Below are 9337 nucleotides of genomic sequence, written 5' to 3'. Positions count from 1 at the left end.
GGAAAGCTTGACTTCTTCCTTTCCAATTTCTATCCCTTTAATCTCCTTATGTTGACTTATTGCTCTGGCTAGAACTTCAAGTACTATATTGAATAAGTATGGGGAAAGGGGACAGCCTTGCCTTGTTCCTGATTTTAGTGGTATTGCTTTGAGTTTCTCTCCATTTAATTTGATGTTGGCTGTTGGCTTGCTGCAGATTGCCTTTATTATGATTAGGTATGTTCCCTGTATTCCTGATCACTCCAAGACCTTTATCATGAAGGGGTGTTGGATTTTTGTCAAATGCCCTTTCTGCATCTAGTGAGATGATCATGTTTTTTCTTTGAGTTTGTTTAAGTGGTGTATTACATTGACGGACTTTCGTATGTTGAACCACCCTTGCATCCCTGGTATGAAGCCTACTTGATCATGGTGAATAATTGTTTTGATGTGTTCTTGGAGTCTGTTTGCCAGTATTTTATTGAGTAGTTTTGCATCAATGTTCATGAGGGAGATCAGTCTGTAGTTCTCTTTCTTTGTTGCATCTTTGTTTGGTTTAGGAATCAGGGTAATTGTAGCCTCATAGAAGGAGTTTGGTAATATTCCTTCTGCTTCTATTGTGTGGAACAATTCAAAGAGTATTGGTATTAAGTCTTCTTTGAAGATCTGGTAGAATTCTGCACTGAAACCATCTGGTCCTGGGCTTTTTTTGGTTGGGAGACTTTTAATGACTGATTCTATTTCCTTAGGGGTTATTGGACTATTTGAATGGTTTATCTGGTCTTGATTTAACTTAGGTATGTGTTACCTATCCAGAAAAGTATCCATTTCTTTTAGATTTTCCAGTTTTGTGGAATAGAGGTTTTTGAAGTATGACCTGATGATTCTCTGGATTTCCTCATTGTCTGTTGTTATGTCTCCCTTTTCATTTCTGATTTTGTTAATTTGGATGCTCTCTCTCTGTCTTTTGGTTAGTTTGGATAAGGGCTTGTCTATCTTCTTGATCTTCTCAAAGAACCAACTCTTTGTTTCATTAATCCTTTGTATTGTTCTCTTTATTTCTATTTTATTCATTTCAGCTCTCAATTTGATAATTTCCTGGTGTTTTTTCCTCCTGGGAGACTTTGCTTCTTCCTGTTCAAGGGCTTTCATGTGTGCTATCAAGTCACTAGCGTGAGATTTCTCCAGCTTCTTTATGTGGGCATTCAGTGCTATGAATTTCCCTCTTAGCACTGCTTTCATAGTGTTCCATAAGTTTGGGTATGTGGTGTATTCATTTTCATTGTTCTCTAGGAAGTCTTTAATTTCTTTCTTTATTTCTTCCTTAACCCATTGGTGATTCAGTTGAGCATTATTCAGTTTCCATGAGATTGTAGGATTTCTGTAGTTTTTTCTGTTGTTGAAATCTAACTTTAAACCATGGTGGTCTGATAGAACACAGGAGGTTATTCCAATTGTTTTGTATCTGTTGAGATTTGCTTTGTGGCCAAGTATGTGGTCGATTTTAGAGAAGGTTCCATGGGGTGATGAGAAGAAGGTATATTCTTTTTTGTTCGGGTGGAATGTTCTGTAGATATTGATTAAGTCCATTTGAGCCATAACATCAGTTAAGTCCATTATTTCTCTGTTAAGTTTCAATTTGGCCAATCTGTCCAGAGGTGAAAGTGGGGTGTTGAAGTCTCCCACTATTAATGTGTGGGGTTTTATATGTGATTTAAGCTTTAGTAATGTTTCTTTTACATATGTGGGTGCCCTTGTGTTTGGGGCACAAATGTTCAGAATTGAGACTTCATCTTGGTGGATCTTTCCTGCGATGAGTATGTAATGTCCTTCATCATCTCTTTTGATTGATTTTTAGTTTGAAGTCTCTTTTGCTGGATATTAGGATGGCTACACCAGCTTGCTTCTTAAGACCATTTGATTGGAAAGTCTTTTCCCAGCCTTTTATTCTTAGGAGGTGTCTGTCTGTGAATTTGAGGTGTGTTTCTTGTATGCAGCAGAAAGATGGGTCCTGTTTTCATGTCCATTCTGTTAGTCTGTGTCTTTTTATAGGTGAATTAAGTCCATTGATATTAAGGGATATTAATGACCAGTGATTGTTCATTCCTGTTGTTATTTTTATTTTTTGGTGGTATTGTATGTGTACTTCTCTTCTTTGGGGTTTACTGCTGTGGTATTATCTATTGCCTGTGTTTTCATGGGTGTATCTGCCTTCCTTAGGTTGGAATTTTTGTTCACTCCATCTATGATGATTGAAAGTTTTGCTGGGTATATTAGTCTAGGCTGGCATCCATGGTCTCTTAGTGTCCGCATTATATCTGTCCAGGTCCTTCTGGCTTTCAAAGTCTCCATCGAGAAATCAGGTGTTATTCTGATGGGTTTGCCTTTATAAGTCACTTGGCCTTTTTCCTTTGCTGCCCTTAATATTCTTTCCTTATTTTGTATGTTTAGTTGTTTAATTATTTGTGGCAAGGGGACTTTTTTTGGGGGTCTAGTCTGTTTGGTGTTCTATAGGCTTCTTGTATCTTCATAGGCATTTCCTTCTTTAAGTTGGGAAAGTTTTCTTCTATGATCTTGTTAAATATATTTTCTGTGCCTTTGAGTTGGTATTCTTCTCCTTCCTCTATCCCTATTATTTGTAGGTTTGGTCTTTTCATGGTGTCCCAAATTTCTTGGACATTTTGGGTCATGACTTTGTTGGTTTTAGTGTTTTCTTTGATGAATCTATTTCTTCTACTGTATCTTCAACACCAGAGATCCTCTCTTCCATCTCTTGCATCCTGTTGGTTATACTTGCATCTGAAGTTCCTGTTTGTTTACTCAGATTTTTTATTTCCAGCATTCCTTCGGCTAGTGTCTTCTTCATTTTTTCTATTTCCCTCTTCAGGTCTTGGATTGTCTCCCTTACTTTTTCATGATTTTCTTTCAGGGACTTATTGTTTTCTTCTGCTTTAATTGTCCTTTCCTCTAGTTTTTTATAGAGTTCTTCTCATTTTTTGTTTGTCTGTTCCTTTATTTTTGATTTCTTCTATATAAGGCTCTAGCCTCTTCATGATGTTACTTATAAGGTTGTTTTCTTCTGCTTCTTCCATTTTGTGATGTTCAGGTTTAGCTGTTGGAGAAGGGCTAGGTTCTGGTGATGCTGTATTGCTCTTTATTTTGTTGTATGTACTTCTGCTTTGACATCTTCCCATCTCCTCATGGATTCGTTCTTGGTCGTATCAGTGTACTTGGTCCAGACAGAGCTGACAGATTTAGGGAGCCTCTCTCTGGTCCAGATGGAAGCTCTGGGCCAGATGGGAGCTCTGGTCCAGATGAGAGTGCTGGCTGGATGGGAGCTGGGGTTGGACTCTGAGTCTCAGGAAGTCCCTGGGGTCTCTTTTCTTGTCCAGATGGGAGCTCCTCTTGTCCAGATGGGAGTTCCAGGGCTGGATGGAAGCTCTGGTCCAGATGGGAGTTCCCGGGTGGGTGGGAGCTGGGGGCTGGTCTCTGAGTCTCAGGAAGTGGCTGGGGTCTCAGGCAGATGGGTATGGGGGCAGGGTGTGGAGATTGCAGGGTCTGCCTGCAGTCTTGGAAAAAGGGAGCCTTCTTGCCGGTCCCGCGTAATGGCTGGAAACTGAAGCCAAGTTGGGCACGTCTTCCCTGGATGGCTGGTGCCCAGGGGTGGGACCTAGAGGTAGGTCCCTCTCTGACAATAACCCCAGGCACTCACCTCTGGTTCAGATGGCAGTTCCAGGACGGATGGGAGCTGGGGGCTTGTCTGACATTAGGTCTTTGAAGAAAACAAAATGAACAGACATGGAACCTCCAGGCCAGTCACAAAGTGATTGAATAATCAAGTAACAGTGTGAAACTCTCTTGGATAATTAAGAATTTGTTTCTTACTGAAAATACAGAAGTTCAAAGAAAATTATCCCACTCTTCCTGTGAACAGACTAAGGTGACCTGTGAAGATGGCTAGCTACTCTCTTGACCCAGAAAACTCTACAAAATCATGCAAATCAAGAGGTTCAAATCTTTGGGTTTAAGAACTTTAAGAACACCCGTGAAACTGCCCAGACCATCAAGTGTATGCACATCTGGAAAGCCACCAAATATCTGAAAGATATCACTTTAAAGAAGCAATATGTGTCTTCCTGGTAGTATAATGGTGGAGTTGGTAGGTGCGCCCAGACCAAACAGTGGGGCTGGCCACAGGGCAAGTGGTCAAAAAAGAGTGCTGAATTTTTGATGCACATGTTTAGAAATGCAGATAGTGATGCCGAACTGAAGGGTTTAGATGCAGATTCTCCAGTCAGTGAACACATACAGGTGAACAAAGCAGCTTAGATGCCCAGATGGACTTACAGAGCTCGTGGTTGGATTAACCCATATATGAGCTCCCCTGCCACATGGAGATGATCTTCACTGAACAGGAACAAATTGTTCCACAGCCAGAAGAGGAGGTTGTGAAGAAAAAAAAGACATCCCAGAAGAAACTGAAGAAACAAAAACTTATGGCACAAGAACAGCATAAAATAATGCAGATAAAAGTATAAAAGAAAAAGAAAGAAAGAAAGGAAGGAAGGAAGGAAGGAAGGAAGGAAGAAAGAAAGAAAGAAAGAAAGAAAGAAAATTATCCCATCAGGAGTAGATCAGTATTATCCTTTAGAAAGGTTATTTTTTTAAAATTTTCCTTAAACTAGGACAGGTATAGGATAAGGAAGAAATCCATAGTTTTCTAGAAGGCTAGATTGTCTGAGTGTGCCACTAAATGCGCTGCATGTTACTTAGCCTGTGTCTCATAATAAAAGACAGTCTGTTGTCTGAACAAGAGAGTGGGATACAAATTTCTTGGTAACTTTAATACACAAAAAATTGTTCTTGAAATTAAATCTGGAATTCTTTGAAAAAGATATATTAATAGCTATCTAGTAAGCATTTGAAAGTGTTCAACATCACTAACCATTAGGGAAATGCAAAGAAAAACTGCTTTGAGATTCTCTCTCACCACAATCAGAATGGCAATGATCAAATCATCCATCCAATGATAACACACACTAGTGAGACTGTGGGCAAAAGGGACCCCGATGTCACTGTGGGTGGGGGTGTAGACAGGCACAGTCACTGTGGAATCAGTATGGAGGTGTCTCAAAAAGCTGAAATAGAACTTCCTTAAGATCCAGCTAGACCACTCCTGGGTTTATTCCTAAATAACTACATCCTACGAGGGAAATACCTGCACATTCAAGTTGATTACAGCTCTATTCATAATAGCTAGGAAATAGGATAAGTCTAAACATCATCAACTGATGAGTGCATAATGAAAATGAGGTACATATAAAGTATAGAATTCTATTCAGCCATAAAACAATAAAAATATATTCTCCTAATTTTCTTCCTGTTGCTGTGATGAAACACTCTGTGTAGCCTGGAGAGCTTCTCTCCAGGTGCCACCAAGCCCCTTGCGGTCCCACAACCCAAGTATAAAATAATCACTCAGATGCTTATATTGCTTATAAACTGTATGGCCGTGGCAGGCTTCTTGTTATCTACTTCTTCTATCTTAAATTAACCCATTTTTATTAATCTATACTTTGTCACTTGGCTCGTAGCTTACTGGTACCTTACATCTTTCTTGTCATGGTGATGGCTGGCAGTGTCTCCCCCCACCCCCCACAGCCTTCTACTTCCCACAATTCTCTTCCTCCTTGTCCCACCTACCCTATCCTTTCTGTCTGGCTACTGGCCAATCAGCACTTTATTTATTTTAACCAATCAGAGTAACACATTTGACATACAGAACATCCCACAGCACTTCCCCTTTTCTTTTTTTTTCAAAAACCAAGGTTTTAACTTTTATATAGTAAAATTTCAGATAACAAAACAATTATCAAGCAAGAATTACAGTTACAATATTAAAGAAGAAGATATCCCATTTATCTTATATTTGTGAGTCTAAGGTTTTACATCTAACTTATCTTTTATCATAACTGAGAAAATTATAAATATCTAGTCTTCAACCACATCAAAGACCTCAGAAGGATATAATACTACCTGAGAAACAGGAGAAGGATGCAAGCAACTTTCAGGAGTCTTGCAGGGTAGACAGAGACAGCTGGCAGCCTGGACAGTCATCTAATGTTCCTTTGTAAAGTTGGGGCATTTGTCTTCAGCCAACAGGGCTAGAGTCTCTTGGTCACTTTTTTCAGTGTCCTGTAGAATGTCTGGAAGTTTCCTCTGCAAAGCAGGAACAAGGACCATTTTGTCAAGCAAAGTTCAGTGGTCATCTCTCTATGGGTCCTATATGTCCAGTTGATCAAGCAGTCCAGGCAAGAACAGTTTCTTTCCCAAATGGCTATTTTTGCCAAGGTGAAGATAAACGCCATATGAAGTGTCTTCAATGCCCATCCTCCTCTCTGAAGTAAATTGGTGCTGTCAGGAGCAGACATGTCTCACTGTCCCAAAAGTCTGAATTTTAAAAATATTTTAAATGCCATATTCTGTAGACCTTTGCAGTGTTTGAAGATTACCCATCTATCTGAAATATATCTATGTATACCTAGAAAACTTAACATGACTATAAGTTTGACTATCAGAGAAGACTAATTGATCTGTATTTCTTAGTTATCCATTACAATCTAAATGAGTTGCATAAACATAATACCTCAAATGAGAGTATATAAAAATATATATACAGTATAACAAAATTAACTTTAAGTTTGTATCAATAGACTAAAATCTATACCAATGTAAGACATTTTAAACAAGTTGTTGTTCTTTAAAAGTAAGTTCACTAATCTACCCTTTCATCCTATTATATCTATATCAACTCTGGCCAAAAGCAGCTGAAAGGCGAAGGGCTTTTCTTCATCTTACAAGGTACATCAGTTATAGAGGGAACTGAAGGCAGAAACTCAGCCAGAAAGTGGAAGCTGGAAACTTGGAGGGTGGCTGCCTGCTGGCTCACCCACTCATGCTTAGCCAGCTTTTTTATACAGCCTAGGACCTCCTGCCTAGGGAATGGCTCTGACTGTAGTGGGCTGGGCTGTCCTGCATCAATTAACAATCAAGACAATCTATATCCATTATAGATATGCCACAGGCCACAGGTCTGGGAAATTCCTCACAAGCAACTCCCTCCCCAGGTGTTTCTAGGTAGGACACATCAAGTTGACAGTTAACTAGGATGTACGTTTTTTTCAGGTTTTATTATTTTTTTTTCAGAGCTTAAGATTAATGATGCTTTTAATGACACAATATATTCTGAGGGAAGCGAGTGAATCCAAAGTTCAGAGAATTACATATGTTCTTACCAAAAGTTAGATTCAGTACAAGGCCTGTAGACGACTCTTCAACTCCCTCCTTAATCATCGTATACACTTTTTTTTTTCACTCTTTAGTCATGATGCACTAATGTGACAGATTTACTTATGTATTGCATTTGTCATTGGCTTCCCCCAACTAAAGTATATGGAGGAGATTCTGTCATGATTATTCCAAGCATTTAGAATAAATAATGTAATGGTACATTGGAAACAATAAATACATATTGGAGTAATAAATGAATAAGAATTAGGGCCCGAAATGATCTAGCTCTAAAGCACAACTTCTTTAGCTTTACAGTAAATGATGACGTTTCTTGAAAAATATTTAAAGCTTCCAGGATGCTTATTATTTATTTTTTAAAGAAAGGTTTCAAAGAAAAGTAATTTCAAGCAACACACTTATTAATGACTGAATCATGATTAGATTTGTCAATTTTAGTCTTGAGAATTCAGGCTGCAGAAACTAATTACCAACCAGATCATTTACTAAATGAAAGTGAAAAGAAAGATACTGTCTTCTGGACTGGTACAGTGTTAAAAAAGAAAAAAAGAATCTACAGGTTTGGCTTGAGAGTTAAAAGTAAGTCTGTGGCCATGAACTGAATGTGTCCCCTTTAAAACTCCTATATTGACACTCTAACCCCCAACATGATAGCATTTGGTAGCAAATTCTTAGAAGACAGTTGACATTAGAATAGGTGATGAAAATGAGGTCCTTTATGATAGATAGCTTACTTAAAGAGGAAGAGGCATAAAAACCACCTCCCTCTACTATATGAAGACATGATACAAAAGCAATCTATAAACTACAGAGGACCTCCTTCCTGACATCAGATCAAGAGACTCCTTGCCATCAGCCTTCCAACCTTCCAGCCTTCCAGACCCAAGAGAAACAGAGGATAGTTTATGGTATTCCTCTAGAGCAGCACAAACTGAAGAAGATACACTCCTCCCCCATAAAACATCTGGTAGGTAAAAGGGGGGCTAAATCATAATAAACCTTGTTTTGATAAATCTTCAATCTCTTTGGCCACAAACCATTCCTATAATGGCTACCTATATCAAACCTATTCCAAAGAAATCCTGAGAAGCTTTAAACACCAGATTCATCCCAGCGTCTAGATTTGTAAACACAGACACTTCCCCTTAGCCTCAGCAAATATGCTTCAAGACTCGGCAATAGCACTGTCTGAACTCATGGGTAATAGTGAAATTTGTAGATACTGTGGTTTCTTCTACTACTTATTTCTGATAAAGTCTAGTGGTGGTAGCGCACGCCTTTAATCCCAGCACTAGGGAGGCAGAGGTAGGTGGAACTTTGTGAGTTCGAGGCCGGCCTAGGCTACAGAGTAAGTTCCAGGAAAGGCACAAAGCTAGCTACACAGAGAAACCCTGTCTCAAAAAATCAAAAAAAACAAAAAAACAAAACAAAACCGAAAACATATACTAGACAGAGTAATAAATCAATAATAGAACAATCATAACAACATGCTGTAGTAAAAATTATGGGGCATGATCTTTCCTCTTCTTCTTTACCTCTTTCCTCCTCAGACTGTCTTACTATGGTCCCCATCCTTCTTGTGATGATGGGCACTAATACAGTGCCTACACAATAAGATTAAGATCAATGACAAAGGCATGTGACATAGCATTAGGCTGCTGCTTCTTTTAGCGAGTTTAACACAAGCCCAGGAGTAGTGTAGAAAAGTGAATCTCATGATAGAGATAATTCTAAGTGACTAGCAGGCAGGCACATAAATAATATGGATACTGTGGATACAGCAATAATCCATATCTTGAAGGAAGGAGCCATGTGAGAGATTTCACCATGCCACACAGAATGGTGTGCCACCAAAAGCTTACGGATTGTGTATTTTTGGGATTTCCATTTCGTCTTTATAGACTCTGATTGAGTGCAACTGAAACTATGAAAAGCAACTGTGGATAATGAGGTGGCACTGTTGCAACTGGTGAACCCTGAACTCCTTATTCAATCTCTTACAACAAAAAGCAACCTCAACAGATGTTGCTCTATCAGAGGAAAACTTGGC

General features: G+C 38.9%; 1 pseudogene; it reads left to right on the top strand.

Moving 5' to 3' along the window:
* The first annotated feature begins 3932 nt into the window (after positions 1-3932).
* Positions 3933-4517, top strand: LOC118591917 (annotated as a pseudogene).
* Positions 4518-9337: the final 4820 nt, after the last annotated feature.

The sequence above is a fragment of the Onychomys torridus genome, chromosome 10 (assembly GCF_903995425.1).
Source record: "Onychomys torridus chromosome 10, mOncTor1.1, whole genome shotgun sequence".
Lineage (NCBI taxonomy): Eukaryota > Metazoa > Chordata > Mammalia > Rodentia > Cricetidae > Onychomys > Onychomys torridus.
The sequence above is the reverse complement of the archived record's forward strand: the minus strand, read 5'-3'. Positions and strand labels throughout refer to the sequence as shown.